The sequence below is a fragment of the Podarcis gaigeae genome, assembly GCF_964106915.1.
Source record: "Podarcis gaigeae genome assembly, chromosome: 12".
Classification (NCBI taxonomy): Eukaryota; Metazoa; Chordata; class Lepidosauria; order Squamata; family Lacertidae; genus Podarcis; species Podarcis gaigeae.
The window spans coordinates 8,084,818-8,101,444 of record NC_139688.1 but is presented as its reverse complement, the minus strand read 5'-3'; the positions used below and the strand labels follow the sequence as shown (position 1 = coordinate 8,101,444).

General features: G+C 44.1%; 1 long non-coding RNA gene across 2 annotated transcripts; it reads right to left on the bottom strand.

The window, feature by feature from the left end:
- Window positions 1–823: 823 nt before the first annotated feature.
- LOC310827888 lies at window positions 824–7,664 on the bottom strand. 2 transcript variants are annotated; one of them, XR_014556526.1, is made up of 4 exons: window positions 7,387–7,664; window positions 4,156–4,299; window positions 2,249–2,470; window positions 824–1,631 (listed from the first exon to the last, which is right to left on the bottom strand). It is a non-coding gene; the product is annotated as an uncharacterized lncRNA (long non-coding RNA). The 2 variants fall into 2 exon arrangements; XR_014556527.1 differs by lacking the exon at window positions 824–1,631 and having other exon boundaries at window positions 1,849–2,470.
- Window positions 7,665–16,627: the final 8,963 nt, after the last annotated feature.

The following is a 16,627-nucleotide window of genomic DNA, read 5'->3' as shown; positions in this document are numbered from 1 at the left end:
AGACGCCTGCTTCTTGGGAGAAAAGCAATGACCAACCTAGACAGCATCTTAAAAAGCAGAAACATCACCTTACCGACAAAGGTCTGTATAGTTAAAGCTATGGTTTTCCCAGTAGTAGTAGTAGTAGTAGTAGAAGAAGAAGAAGAAGAAGAAGAAGAAGAATTTGGATTTGATATCCCGCTTTATCACTACCCGAAGGAGTCTCAAAGCGGCTAACATCCTCCTTTCCCTTCCTGCCCCACAACAAACACTCTGTGAGGTGAGTGGGGCTGAGAGACTTCAAAGAAGTGTGACTAGCCCAAGGTCACCCAGCAGCTGCATGTGGAGGAGCGGAGATGCGAACCTGGTTCACCAGATTACAAGTTTACCACTCTTAACCACTACACTACACTGGCTCTAGTAGTGATGTATGGAAGTGAGAGCTGGTCCATAAAGAAGGCTGATCGCCGAAGAATGGATGCTTTTGAATTATGGTGCTGGAGGAGACTCCTGAGAGTCCCATGGACTGCAAGAAGATCAAACCTCTCCATTCTTAAGGAAATCAGCCCTGAGTGCTCACTGGAAGGACAGATCCTGAAGCTGAGGCTCCAATATTTGGCCCCCTCATGAGAAGAGAAGACTCCCTGGAAAAGACCCTGATGCTGGGAAAGATGGAGGGCGCAAGGAGAAGGGGGTGACAGAGGACGGGATGGTTGGACAGTGTTCTTGAAGCTACCAGTATGTGTTTGACCAAACTGTGGGAGGCAGTGGAAGACAGGAGTGCCTGGCGTGCTCTGATTCGTAGGGTCACGAAGAGTCAGACATGACTAAATGACTAAACAACAACAAAGTTAAAAATGCTTTCTGTCAATCCTGAACCCCATAGAGTGGTTTTTGTTGTTCAAAGCATGCGGGGAGTTCAGTGTTCTCCCAAGGCTAGCACCTGGGACTATGTAACTCTTTGTGGGGGCCTTGCCTGCATCTCCACAGATTTCACAACTGAGAATCCCATTGCAATTTGCTGCCATCCATGCTGGCAACATCGAATCTGACTTCCAAAAGCAGTGTTGCTCCGCTGTGCCTTCCCAGCATCGTAAGCCAAGCAAGGTTTCAAAACTGTGGCTTGAAAGGGCATGTTGCCTGGCCTCTTATAAATACACAAGGTCAGAAATGGCTTCGATGAGACAGTTTTCATTTGTGCATCAGCTTCTAAGAGCCTGGCTTCACGAGTCCTTGATCTTTCTTAAGTGCTGAAATGAAAAGTCTGTGTGTGTATATTAAGAGAAAAATGAGATGGTTTGAAGCCAACATGTTACAGCTAAATTGACCAATTGAAATGCATTTTCCCCCCTCTTGCCTGCTTCAGTAAACAGCACGCCGAACTTTGCCTCTGCCTACATCCATTTGTCAGGAGAATACTGAGGCTTCACACTTCCCTCGTCCGTATTTTCAGTCTCCTGAACTTTCTCACAACTCATCCCCTCTGTCCAGTGATGTCCAACGAGGTGTCATCTCTATCCTTATGAGATGGATAAATGCAGAGACAAGTTCAGACTATTTGTTTGGTGGTGGCAGAATCAGCTGCTAGGTGGAAAGGTGATATTTTATTTTTGCTGCAAGGGGGTGGAGAGAATTACAAATGGTGAGGTGGCCTAGGGAAAGAACAATTTGTTGATTTCTTTTCTCTCTGCTTCTCATTTTTCTATTCTTAAATTCAGTTCTACAGATTCTGCGGCCATTTGCGTCCCCCCGCCACATAAATAATCTTCACAAATATTCATTCACATTTTAGGTGTGAGTTTCTCTGAACAAACATGTTTTTGTATGCACTGTTGACTAATGCACACATTTTCCCAAGCAATTCCCCCCCCCTGATATGCATTTTTGTAAATAATTTTCATTTATTAAAAATTAAAAAAACAAAAGCTTTCTGAAAGTTGAAGTACACCATGTCAACCAAATCAATCTATATGCTTGTTGACCTTCTTAGAGGACTGTAAAGCATTAGAAACATGATTGCATCAGGATGACTGAATTTTCAGGGTTTTATCAATGGACAATATTCACACGTGCATTTTTAATTGGTGGGGCGAGATGGAACTGTGCTGAAGCAACTGAAAAGTTGGGCAAACCACACAGCCTCAGGGGACAGACCAACCAGTTGTTTTAAGTCGATTTGCATTCATTCATTCATAAGTAGGGTTGTGGGGGGGAATTTAATTTAGGTTGCATGTTACCGAAAATGTAGTTAATTCCAGGACTGGCTCACCCATCAGGAAAGGTGAGGCGACAGCCTCAGGGGGCAAAATGCACAGAGCCAGCAGGTCCCACTATAGATCTTGGGCTTTGCCTCAGGCGCCAAAATGTATTGAGCCGACTTTCTGAAACAGTACAAGAACCACAGCGCATCCACCTTTTGAAGGTTGCACTTCTATGAATTTTGCAGCCGGTCGGTGTGTACAAGGGTGAGGTCTGCATACAAAGGCATATACTGCTGAAAACAAGGTATAAAATGCATCAACTGGGGGGAATCACTTTGGAAAACATGTTTACGTTGGGTGAAATTGCATTTTGAAATTTGTATATTGGGAGAAAGAGGCACTGAAATGTAGAATCATAGAATAGAATCATAGAATCATAGAGTTGGAAGAGACCACAAGGGCCATCGAGTCCAACTCCCTGCCAAGCAGGAAACACCATCAGAGCACTCCTGACATATGGCTGTCAAGCCTCTGCTTAAAGACCTCCAAAGAAGGAGACTCCACCACACTCCTTGGCAGCAAATTCCACTGTCGAACAGCTCTTACTGTCAGGAAGTTCTTCCTAATGTTTAAGTGGAATCTTCTTTCTTGTAGTTTGGATCCATTGCTCCGTGTCTGCTTCTCTGGAGCTGCAGAAAACAACCTTTCTCCCTCCTCTATGTGACATCCTTTTATATATTTGAACATGGCTATCCTATCACCCCTTAACCTCCTCTTCTCCAGGCTAAACATGCCCAGCTCCCTTAGCCGTTCCTCATAAGGCATCGTTTCCAGGCCTTTGACCATTTTGGTTGCCCTCCTCTGGACACGTTCCAGTTTGTCAGTGTCCTTCTTGAACTGTGGTGCCCAGAACTGGACACAAATGTAAGACCACCCACAGGATTTGGCCCAAAGCCAAAGTGATTTGGGCCAATTTGGTGAGTTCAAGTCACATGGAGAAAGCCCTTCCAGGGTCAGGCAGCATCCTGCAGCAGATACGTGACATCTGGAACACTGTAAAATTCAATGCGTCCTGATGGTGCTGTATAAATAATAAGACAGAAATCCATATCTTTTGCAACAGATTTAGTATCCATTTCCCTCCGGCGGTGGCTGAGGATTATTTTAGGTATGCAGTTCATAGGCCGTCTGGCCCGAGAACGAGTTCCTCATCTCATTCTGCATATTAGCTAAGGAGTTCTAATCGTGGCAGAATGTCAGCTTTGAGAGGATGACTGATAAAATCCATTTGGAATTTGTTCCGCTTCACGGACCATATACAGATATTGGCAAATAATGATGTTAAACTGGTATGTCATGGAAGGTTGTGGGCCTTGAGCAATGTGGAGGACCTTCAGAGGAAGCTGTTTTATCCTGAGTCAGACCATGGGTCCATCCAGTTCAGTATTGTCTGCTCTGACTGGCAGCAGCCCTCCAGGATTTCAGACGGGGAGTCTTGTCCCAGTTGGAGATGTTGAGGATTGAACCTGAGACCTTCCGCATGCAAAGCAGATGCTCTATCACTGAGCTATGGCCCTTCTGATCTAGAGAGTGATGAAAAACAGAGATCAAGGCATATTTTGCTATATAGAGGGACTTGTGAACTGGGACCCATTGCTAGAATTCCCTCAATCGAGAAACACATGGGGTTTGCCAGTACCTGCTCCTTAGGGAGTCTCTTAGACAGAAAATGCTCCTGAGCAAAGAATCCTTTATGCTCAGATGGTGGGCTCTTTTGTATCCAAAGCACACAAGAGGAAGGTATCCGCAGAGTCATCCCTACCGTTAGACAGAGTGAGACAGATATCTTAGGTTGTAGTTGCCAGGGGGCACTGTGGTGTCCCCCCCGGAAATTTCCTTGATTCATCTATTTATTTATTTACTTTTTAAGATGATCATTATTGAATTTTTAGTTACATACTATACATACACATACATTATATTTCACATTTGTTCTTGCTCTTCCGAGCTGACTTCCCTCCTTCCTTCTTCCGGCTTTTTTATGCCGTCTTTAACTTTTCACATTGTCTTTGTCCATTTTATATATATTTGTTCTTCTTCCATTTTTTCCATAAAATGTCTGTAAACAAATAAATCTTTCTATATATACAATTCTTGTTGTCTGTCTATATTCATTTACAAATATTGTTCAACAATAGTCCTAATAAACATTTTTAATTCATTTTGATATTATTATCCAATAAATTTCTTGTGTTTTCCCGTTATGAGGTTTATTTCAGTTCTCCTGGTTTATTTCACATCGTCTCCTCTATATATAACATAAATTTTCCCCATTCTTTTTGATATGTTTTGTCACCCTGATGTCAAATTTTTGCTGTTAGTTTGCCTATTTCTGCATACTCCATAACCTTGTACTGCCATTCTTCTATTGTAGGCAATTTTTGCTGTTTCCACACCTGAGCCAGCAATAACCTCACTGCTGTTGTTGCGTATAAGAACAGTTTCTGGTCATTCTTGTCAATATCCTCTCCCACCATTCCCAACAGGAATGTTCTCTGTTTCATCTAAGCAAGCCTTCTTTAGGCCACCTAGTGTCAGGGGCTGGACTGAGGAGGAATGGTGGGGGCTGCTGCCCCTTCTCTTGAACCTTCCCAAGGGCAGTATAGATTTAGAACAGTGGTTTGCAGAGGGGCATAGTCCAAAGGGGAAAAGCTGGGAAATACTGGGTGAAGAACAGCTAGAAGAGGAAACACCAGGAGAGAGACAGTTGGCAGATTCAGTGTCCTTGGAAAGCATTCCTGGCCCCCTTCGCCTAAGACTAGACAGGCCTTGAGAGTGATCGAACAGAGAGCTCAGTGGCAACAAACTCAGATTACCCAACGTAGGAATGACGTAGATTAATGAGGATGGAGGGGGTGAGTCTTTACTGGGAACAACTGCCATTTCTAGAGAGAGATGCATCCCTTTGTCTCTCGCTGCAATTATTAAAGAAACTAACTGGTAAGAACGCTCCTTTTGTTTGATCTGCTTGTTTACTGCCACGGGGGGGGGGGGGAGGAGCAGATCCGATTCCCCGAAGCCTGACGCCTAGTCCCTCAAGTCCATTTTTGTCCCATCACATGGTTTCTGTATTCTGCCTGGGACTTGGGCTCCGATTCGGAACCAGAGGAGTCTCAGTCCGCACCGGATCCTTTGCCTCAGGCATCATCTGAACCTAGTATGAGGCCTGATTCTGAAGAGCCCCAGTCTGCACAGGTTCCCCTGCAACAAACACCAGCTGGGCCGAGTCAGGGCCCTGAGCCTGCCCTGGCTCCAGATGCAGGGATTACCTCGTTGCCTTCAGCTGGGCCATCACTTACAGCTGCTCCACTTCCTGTTGGGTCAGGGGAGGCTGCGGCAGCCTCTGGGCCTAGTAACCCACGGACGTCTCCCGAGCTGCAGAGACTGAGGTCTGAGAGAAGGAGAGACCTGAGTACTTGCAGGAGGAGTGCTTGCCTTCTGGCGAGACAGGGAGGTGAGTCACCAGGGGATCAGGACCGGCCATTACCCGACAAAGATAAAAGGCTGCCGGACCCCGCCCCAGGTTGCGGGAGCAACATTGCTGTTTGCCAGAAACTGCCTGAGATCCTATGCCTCTCCTTGCCTAGTTTCCTGCCTTGGCCCTGTTGGACTGACTCCTCATGGAACCCTTGGATTTGGGACCGGACCTGGTCCGCGTTGCTCAGTTTAACCCCCGGGCCCAGCACAGTGCAACTGGGGGAAGGTCTCCATCTTTGACTGGCATGGGCATCGCAGCTTAGCCACCCCTTTATCTTTCTCCCAGGTGCATTCACCAGCATCCCCTGCCCTATGTCTGTGCCCTCTCATTTCTGGTCCACAGGATCACCTTCTGGGCAGTTGCTGGGGCTGCCAACCAGGCAGCTATGCCACTCCCTCCTGACACAACCCTTATTACCAGTGATAAGGTTTTACAAGGTTGCATCCCTTCTGGGAAAAATGAACCAGTGTTGCATTCTTTTTCTACAGCCTGGTCCTGTATGGTTCTGCAATGGTCCCTGGGTGCTCCTCTGTGGCAACATGGAGCCAGTGTGGGACAGTGGTTTGAGGGTTGGCAGTGGTGGACTTTTGGGTATCAAATTTCGCCAGCACCCTCTGCAGTGCCAAAATTCAGCAACCCCCGCCTTCCATTCTACATCACAGTTGTGGTGGCTTCTCCAAGGCTTCATGTCCAGTGCACCCAAACTCCTAAATCTTTCTCTAGTGTTGGACTAGGACCCGAGAGTCCAGATTTCAAATCCCCACTCAGCTACGAAGCTCAGTGGGTGACCTTAGGCCAGTCACTGACTCTCAGCCTGATCTGCCTCACAGGACTGTTGTGGGGATTCAGTGAGGAGGAGAAGAACAATGTATAGCATCTTGATCTCCTTGGAGATACAATGTCAGGTGTGCGTGCAGGAGCCAAGTCCTGTGAGCAATAGAACTCTGCAGGACTGGGGCCTTCCTAAGCTTGTTCTGAAGAGGCAAGGTGCGGCCACACATGTGAGGCTGATTGGTAACTCACAGCACCTGGTGGCAAGAGCTGGGAAGGGATATAAGGTCAGCATTCTCCCTTCGGCTCAACACGTTCCCTGCCTTGCTGCGTTTGACTCCTTGCTTCTTGCTCCTCGGACCCCTGACTTCATGTCTCCTTGCTTTCTGATCCTTGGACCCTTGACTTCATGACTCCTTGCTTCTTGATCCTCAGACCCTTGACTTCGTGACTCCTTGCTTCCTGACCTTTGGACCCTTGGCTTCTTGACTCCAGGCTCTCTGACCCTCGGACTCTTGGCTTTCTGACTCCTGGCTTCTGTACTCCCATTCCTGCTCCCATCCCACCATCTTGCCTCTGGTCCCGATGTCCCCAGCTGGGACTTCAATTGCCTGTGAACTGGACCATGACAAACAAAGCATGCAGAACCCTGCTTAGTTTATTTATTTATTTATTGCTGCACCACTCGGAGGGCAGGATGGGAAAAGGTGAGATATAAAATGCAATAAAATACAATAAAAATAAAATAAATTCTTCTCCTTGGTTTCACAGTCTGCTGGATCTTTCCCTGCACCTAACAACCACCCCATTCCACTGGCTTCCACCACAACCACTCCCAGAACCTGATCCCAGTCTTCTCACCTCCCACCCCACCCAGGATGTACTTCACAAACTCACAACACCACCTCCTTCTTCCTCCCTGCCACAACCATTCCTCCTCTTCTCCTGCCCAACTGTCCTTACTGCCACTTTTGCAATGTTCTGGTTCCCTTGGCAACTGTTGCCAGGTTTGCCCAGAACTGTCTCATTCCTAACTATTTAGATTTTTCGTCAGGCAAGTAGCCCTCATGAAATATATTAAGACCCAAATGGAAGAATTACACCAACATCTCATCACAGTAATACATGGAGACACATATAATAATTTGAAGACTACAGGCCTCATTATCTCCGTCAGGAAACGACGCTCTGTGGTTCATTTTCAGCTAAAAGGGGGGGGGGTCTTAGATGGAATCTAAGTCCTCCATACTGGCTGCAACTCTTCCCCCCTTCCTGCAGGAGTATCAGACAGGGAATCTATCACTTGCATGGTTGCTTTCAGGTGGAGGTGAATGCACATCATTCATCGCAAGCCATGCACTCTGCTCTCTTCCTTGCCAGCAAGTCCCGCTGTTCTCTCTCACACACCCATGGCTATTTGGCAGTCATCAGTGCTAAGAGAAAGTGGATTTGGCTTTGAAGTGACATGTCCATCTCTTCAAAAGGTGCTTTTTTCATTTAGGCTTTATGAGCACATGAGCTGCATTCGTGGCGACTGATCAACTCGTTCGAGTGGAGCAAGAAGACCAGAGTGAAGCTGCCTCTGAAATAACAAGGCAATCTCTTAGAAGGGGGAAAGAAAACCAGGGCACTCTGTGAACCGGTTAGGATTCTGCCTCACTTTTCTGTTTGCACATTTAAAGCAAGGGTCTCTTTGTGTGTACAGCAATGGACTGACTCCAACTGCACCTCCTTTACCTAGGATGAAGTTTCCTTGGAAGCAGAACCATTGAAATTAGTGCAGGTGACTTAACTTAGGTCCCTTAATTTCTACTCTGAGCAGAACTTAGTTGAGTATAGCCCTGAGGCAGGATAGACATGTCAAAATAAGCAAACACTGTATAGCATTGACATTGTCATATATTGACAGTGGTTTTGAAAGGAGCACGTTGGGGACAAAGTAACTCTTGTTTACAGTATATATAGCGGACAAATGAAGAATCGAAAGTTCTTTGCTTTCTGAATTTGCTTTTTCTATCTTTCACTTCTAACCTCTTTTCTACTCTTTTTTCTATATTTCTCTCTTTTTCTTTTCCTACTCCTTTCTTGGCCCTTTTTCTTCCTCATTCTTTTATTGTATTTAGATCAAATCCTTAGTTCGGATTAAAATGGGGGGGGGGGATATTTGATATTAAGCTTTGTATTTTTCTCCATAAAACCTAATAAAACATATTTAAAATAAAGAAAGGCGTGTGCTTGGTGTGCACTCGGCCCTCATGCACTAGGAACCTATGGGCAAAAAAAGGCTAATCTCGTTTGAGATATGAAATGACCTGTTTTGTTCCAGGTGGGATGCTGGGATAGTCCATTGCACTCAGCTGGTGTGATTTGGCAGTATTCCGTCAAGAGTTTATTCCAACTAAGGAGCTGTGTAAGAAAATCAAATCGGTGTCCAGAGACAATGTCCCCTCCCTTAGACCTTATATCTCTCTTTACAGGGGTGGAGATGGTTCCCCCCTCCTCGCTGCCACCGCCACCCATGGCACCTAACAGCTTGCAGGAAGTTCCTATAGCACTTTCCTCAGTTTCCTTGCAAAATCACAAGCAAAACAGCCTCCTTGAGAGGAAACTGCCAGTGGGGATGGAATAAAGCACATCTCAGGTGTTACCATAGCAATCAAAGTTCACGGTGCCAAGAGGAGACGGGCAACAACAATAATAAAAAATAACCCCTTAAAAATGGGAAATCAACACACAGCGCCCAGTTGTCATGACAACGGGAAGGACTTATCTTTCACGTCTCTTATCCTTCAATTAAAAGCCGAAGATGATCCCTGGAGATGAAGATTTGGTAGCAGAGGGGGTGGGGGGTGGGGTTTCCCACACTTTTATTAAGTTTAAGATTAACAAATTCATCTTAGCACCACTTTTGTGGTTGGTGTTACTGGGGACACCCCCCCTCTGCTCTTCATAACATCTTCTGTAATAAAGTGACACAAATTTGGGCTTCCGGTCCCATCTGCCTTAATGGAGGCAGCCCCCACGACAGCAGGGGTTCGTCGGCGAATGAAAACAGGGATGACAGAGGGTAAATCAACCTTGCAAATTTCCCCCAGGGATGGAGGAAATGGGCTTCACTCACAATTCGTCTCTGTTCCTGGTTCTTGCTCTGGCATGGAATGTAGGAGGCAGGGAGGTGATGAGTGCAAAAACACTTCACCTGGCGAAAACCCTCACACACCACCATTAAGAAGCAGAGGTTATCTGTTTAATTGGATCTTTAAGTGGCTTTAAAGTACCAGCACATGATGGAAAAGGTTTGCAACAACATACTGCCGAATATACCAGCTACAAGGATCAAATGTTTGAATTGAGATAAGATTTTCTTCGGCGTGAGAGTCAGCTGGGGAGAGGGAAGCCCACGGTTTGTTTATCCTAAATTTCTTTTATATATTTAGGATTCGGCAACAGTCTCCAGAATATAAGATAAAAATATATTTACAAGTGAGGAAGGGACGTTGGAGTAATACTGATACTAACAAGCAAAAATGGAAACTGCGTGTGATCTGAAATCAAAAAGAGATGGGGAGGGGAAGCTCAAGTATGACTCTGTTGGAAAGACAGGGTAATTCCCCTGACCTTTGTTTAAAAACAACAAACAAGGGGAAAGAGACTGAGATTTGTGTGTTCTACTGATGGAATGTAATCTAAGATAAAGTTTAATTGGGCCGTACCTCTCTGGCTGGAAGGAAAAGAATTTGGGGACTGTGATAAGAACGCTGCAGAGATTTTGGGAGTTGGAAAGGAGTATTAAACCTTCAGCATGTTCAAAAACTGCCCACCTTTTCCTAGGCTGAGGGGGAAATGGCGAAGATCTGCAACATGTTTTACTGGTGAGACAGAATGGTTTCTAGCAGACTGTTGCCTGTTCCGAAGCAAGGGACGGAGAGATAAGGCCTTTGAGAAACTTCAAGATTCAGTTCCGCCCCAAGCCACGATGGGAGAAAACAACAGCTGGGAAACGAAAGAGACAACACCATATATATAGACAGAAGGAATCTCCTTGGATATAACGGTTTTCACATGCAGGGCAGAATAAAGAACATAGTTTGAGTTCCTCACACAAAGCTTTATAAATTTTTATATTGTAACATCACAAATGGAAATCATTAATTATGTAGCTGTTGATTAAGAGATTATCCTTATTACTAAAATGTAACTGACATTAATTGAGGTTGTGGAAAGCAGTGATACAAGATCAGAATGCGTTCCTCTTCAAACAGGCCTTGGGCTGATTAAAATTCTATGGCCTTTTACATGTTTTTTGAGGAGAGGGAGGGTTGTTCTTAATTTGGTTGTTCTTGTTCATTTTTATTACGTATTTTGTGGCGGGTTTGGGGGGCGGTTAGGATGAAGGGTGGTCTACAAATTTAATAAATAATGATAATAATGATAAAGATGATAAAGGGTCTAGAAACCAAACCTTATGAGGAATGATTGAGGAAGCTGGGGATGTTTAGCCTGGAAAAGAGGAAACTGAGAGGAGATATAACAGTATCAGAAGACCTGTTGTGTGGAAGGTGGAGAAAGCTTATTTTCTCCTGATCTGGAGAGCAGGAACTGAACTAAGGATTCAAGTTACAAGAAAAGAGATTCCAATGAAACATCAGGAAGAATTTTTTTATTTTAAGAGCTGTTTGATAGTAGAATGAACTCCATTGGAAGGTGGTGGGAATTCCTTCCTTAGATGAGCATCTTTTCATGGAGATTCCTGCACTGCAGTGGGTTAGACTACATGACTCTCTTTATTTTTAAAAAATATTTTTTATTCATTTTAAAACATATTAATTGTCATACATACCACAAAATTTCACATCTTATACAATCTTTTGGACTTCCATCAGCACCTCTGATGATCCCCCATTTTTATGATTTCTTAAATTCATATTGCCTTTAATTATCTTAAATAACGTCTTCCTTTTCATCCAATTATGCAATAATTCAAATTATTCACCTCACAAAACTTCCTGCAAACCTACAAATGTAATCTGATCATCACAATTACTTTTCAGATAATCTATAAATTTACGCCAATCTTCTGTGAATCTCTGGTCCTGCCGGTTTCGAATTCTTCCCGTTAGTTTATCTAATTCTGCATAGTCCATCAGTTTCATCCTCCAATCTTCTTTTGTCGGTAATTCTTCTTGCTTCCATTTTTGTGCCAGTAATATTCTTGTTGCGGTCACTGCATATAAAAACAGCTTACAATCATTTCTATTTATATCATCCCCTACAATGTCCAGTAAAAATGCTTCTGGTTTTTAAATAAACGTATATTTCAACATTTTTTTTCATCTCATTGTATATCAGTTCCCAGAAGTTTTTCACCTTTTTACATTCCCACCACATATGATAAAATGTTCCTTCTTTTTCTTTACATTTCCAACATTTATTGCTTACCTTATACATGACTCTCAGCTTCCCTTCCAGCTCTACAATTCTATTATTCTATTATGCTGAGCTTGCTCATTAGTCATAGAATGTTTGGAAAGAAAAATGGAACATGCAGCGCATGGAACGCCCTGCTTGGAGGGAATGGCTGTCTGGAACCTGGGATAGGAGGAGCACCCTGCTTTTTCTAGCTCTCACCTGTCAGTATCTGAATCCTCTTTGGAGCTGACTGCTGAAGGTGATGGAGAACGAAGGCCTTTGATACCTGACACCTAGTAGAAAGGAGCAAGCTGTGCTGGGTCTGGCCATTGTCCAGATAAAAGACCCATCTAGGACCCAGATGCCAGCACCACACTGAGTCTCATCATGGGAGAAAAGATGGAATACTAAATATTATAAGTAAACAAACCACTGGCTAGCATTTGTCACGTGAAAGCCTCTCTCAAGTTTCCACACCACCATTCAGGAGTGCTACTTAATAAAAAGAGAAAGAAAGGTTTCCTAGGCACTGTATTTAATTTAATTTAATTTATTATTTTATTTTATTTTACTCTACACCACTCTACTCTACTCTACTCTACTCTACTCTACTCTACTCTACACCACACCGCTCTACACTACTCTACACTACTCTACTCTACACTACTCTACACTACTCTATGTTTTGCCTCCTTGCTAGTTAGAATGAAAGCCCAGAATCCTAGTGAATTCCAACCTGGAATAGTTCCAGGCACTCATTTCGGGTTATTATGTTCAGGTAGCTCTTGCCTCTCTGTTTGTGTGTTTGTTTGGTGTGGTTTTTTTTAAAAAAAAACACCCTCTTTTGCTGGGCATTCAACCAAAATTGCAATTGATAGTGGCAGGTGGATATGGGGACTGGCATTTTCTCTTTGCTGAAAGCAGATTATAGTTAAATAGGAGGCAATGTGCACAATGTTTCTTATGAAACAGGGAACAATAAAAATAGTGTTAAAACTCCTTGCTCTGGAAGAAAGCAGCAAGCAATTTATAGTTGGTTGTTGTTGTTTTTTAAAAAAATGAACAGTATTGATTTAAACTTTTCATTTATGCATGACGCAGCTATTGCAAAAGTATCATTTCTCCATATTCAAGGAACCTTTTAAAAGAGCAGCCACATATATCTTTTTTTATCTTGCCTTAGTCTGACCTTTTTATACCACCTGTTAGTTTGGTCTTACCGTGACTGTAAATTTAAGTTAGGAGAGAAAGAGTAAATAAAAACTGCTCACTATTTGGGGTTGGGCTGATTATATCTTTATGTATTGCTGGGTTCATTATTTCTGGCAAACTTTTTTACTATTGCTTCTAATTGTTCGGCATTGCCTTCTCTCAGCTGACTTCATTTGCCCTCAGTAATGATGTCCGCCTTCCCCAATCTGATGACCTCCGCCAACACAGACAGTGTTCAGGAATCATGGGAGTTGTAGTTCAACAAGAACAGGAGTAATGCAAGTAGGGTAAGGCAGCCTTGCTCATAACTATGACTGACAGGAGTCACCCACATGAGTAATCCAAGGATGGTGGCAGGGAGGACTCAACCCAGGGGAAAGATACCACTGATAAAACTGCAAACAGACAAAAATATGTTTACAGTCATACCTTGGATCCCGGACACCCTGGAACTCAGATGTTTTGGCTCCTGAACACTGCAAACCCAGAAGTGATTCTTTTGGAACCCAAACATCCGACACGGCTTCCGTGGCTTCTGATTGGCTGCAGGAGCTCCATCCCCATTAATCTTCATCACTCCTGTGTTGGGTAATCTGAGTTTGTTACCTCTGCACTTTCTGTTCTATCACTCTCAGAACCCATCAAGTCCTAGGTGAAGGAGAGGGTAGGTCAGGAGTGCTTTCCAAGTACACTGAATCTGCATCTCTCTCTAAAAATGATGTTGCTCCCAGTTAAAGTTTACCACATCCACCCCCATTAATCTACTTCACTCCTATATCGGGTAATCTGAGCTTGTTGCCTCTGCGCTTTCTGTTCTATCACTCTCAGAGCCCATCTATTCCTAGACAAAGGGGGGTCAGGAATGCTGTCCAAGGACACTGAAACTGCCAGCTCTGTCTCTCTCCTGGTGTTCCCTCTTCTAGTTGTTCCTCACCCAGTATTTCCCAGCTTTTCCCCTCTGGACTATGCCCCTCTGCAAACCACTGTTCTAAATCAATACTGCCCTTGGGAAGGTTCAGGAGAAGGGCGGGGGTGGGGTCAACTGCACCATTCCTGCTCAGTCCAGCCCCGACACCAACTCTACAATTTCATTATTCTAATATGTGAACCACGATACAATCATACTTCAGAATTCTCAGTTCTCCAATTATTTTATTGCAGTTCTACTTCTAGGTGAATCATAGAATTGTAAAGTTGGAAGTGACCACAAAAATCATCTAGTCCAACCACCTGCAATGCAGGAACCTCTTTTTGCTCAACATGGGGCTCAAACCCACAACCTTGAAATTAAGAGTCTCATGCTTTACCAGTGGAACTATCCATCTGATACTGTGTACGAGGGCAAAGTGTACTTGTAAATGAACATATTAGTGAAAACAACATTTTAAAATGCATTATTTTGGGGGAAAATGTGTTGCAAAAATATGCAGAATTGCATATAAAAATCTGCAGCACAGGAGAAATTCGAGTGAGAATGATGGCAAATTTTCATGAAGACTTAAAATGAATTGCAAAACGATGCAGAAATGTGGAGTCCCGAAGATTGGAAAGATGGGAAGCTGAAAGAAACTGAAGTTGAGAGTTTCCCATTCCAAGGTGGGACACAACCTATACCAAAGACTTTGTGGGGAGGAGACGTTCATGTGGGATGATGTGGAAGCAGGTGATCCTTTAAATACTCTAGTCCCAAACCACGCAGGGGCAGAGATGAAGATTCCAAATGAATGACAATCAGGCAACATGAGAACCAGCCCTTTGAACTAGGTGGAGAAAGAACTAGGAAAACCCATGTACCTAACTTAACCTGATGAAACTAATTATAGGGGGTGAGAGAGAAGAAGAAGAAGAGTTTGGATTTGATATCCGGCTTTATCACTACCCTAAGGAGTCTCAAAGCGGCTAACGTTCTCCTTTCCCTTCCTCCCCCACAACAAACACTCTGTGAGGTGAGTGGGGCTGAGAGACTTCAGAGAAGTGTGACTAGCCCAAGGTCACCCAGCAGCTGCATGTGGAGGAGCGGGGAATCGAACCTGGTTCACCAGATTATGAGACTACGGCTCTTAACCACTACACCACACTGGCTTCCTCCTTTGCTGTTTGGCCATGTCTTGGAGAAGTACCACTCAACGTCCTTCAAGTTAAACCCCTACTCAAAATGTGCTCAGGGGTACAATGTTCTTTCATTCTATCTGGTTTTCCTCCCTTCTACCTGGTTTCTCTCACTGGTAGATCCAGTGGTTCGAGTCAAGGGCAAAGTAGAATCACAAAATTGTAGGGCTGGAAGATAACTCAAGGGTCATCAACCCCTTAAAAATGCAGAATCTGTCTTACCTCCACTGGTCTACAAGACAGAACCAGAGCCAGTGTGGTGTAGTGGTTAAGAGCGGTAGTCTCGTAATCTGGGGAACCGGGTTCGCGTCTCCGCTCCTCCACATGCAGCTGCTGGGTGACCTTGGGCCAGTCACACTTCTCTGAAGTCTCTCAGCCCCACTCACCTCACAGAGTGTTTGTTGTGGGGGAGGAAGGGAAAGGAGAATGTTAGCCACTTTGAGACTCCTTAAGGGGAGTGAAAGGCGGGATATCAAATCCAAACTCTTCTTCTTCTTCTGAACAAGACTGAATCCCTCCCACCTGCTTTCTTGCATTTGCAGAATGTTGTCATTTTTATCCCATTGTTGTTTCTCACTAGGTTCTTTTGCTGACAGCTCACTTCCAGCAAACAAACAAAAGCAATAATTATTCACAATTCTTAGTCGGTCACTTGAAGCAGCATTCACAAATCTGTTCATTCAACTGCAGACAATAAATATTTTCCCAATATGTGCCATGACCTTAATGAGACCGTTTTTTTGTTTTTTGTTTTTTTTTGCACAGCAGAGGAAATGGGGAGGGGTGTAATGGTGTAATTACATCGTCTTTGTTTTGTGTGGGATGATCTGGCACCGTTCCGATGCAACACATGCCCCTTGTATATAATAGAGAGCATATATCATTCACGAGCGCCCAGTGGCTTTCGTTCTCACTCGTTCGGAATGACAGCTTTGGAAAACAAGATTGCAGCCGGCACCGTGTTTTTGAGTCTGGCTGTGGGCCAGATTCCCAGAAGGAGGGGAAACTCTGAACAATGCCACCCTGAAAAAAAGAAATTGGGAGGGGAAAATACAACATTGGCACACATTAACATGAAACCCAAGGCAACAGATGTGAATTTGACTCAGCAAAACTGCTGCCAATGTCCATGGTTTTTCTCTCCTCCAGGAAGGAGAAGTTGGATTACATAATTTGTTACATAACAAAAATGAAATATTAACCAGATTCTCGATGGCAAAGGATTGACAATGGTGGTGAGGGGCAGTCCTTAGGAAATGGGAAGGCTATAGGTGCTCTCTGTGGTTTGGATGTGCATCAGCTCTACCAATGCCCAGCATCTCCAAATAGGAATGGGAGTGTCCTCTGTCTGAAATGTTGGAGAACCGCTGTTATTCAGGGTGGACCTGAATCTTCAAGTGGTGAGTTG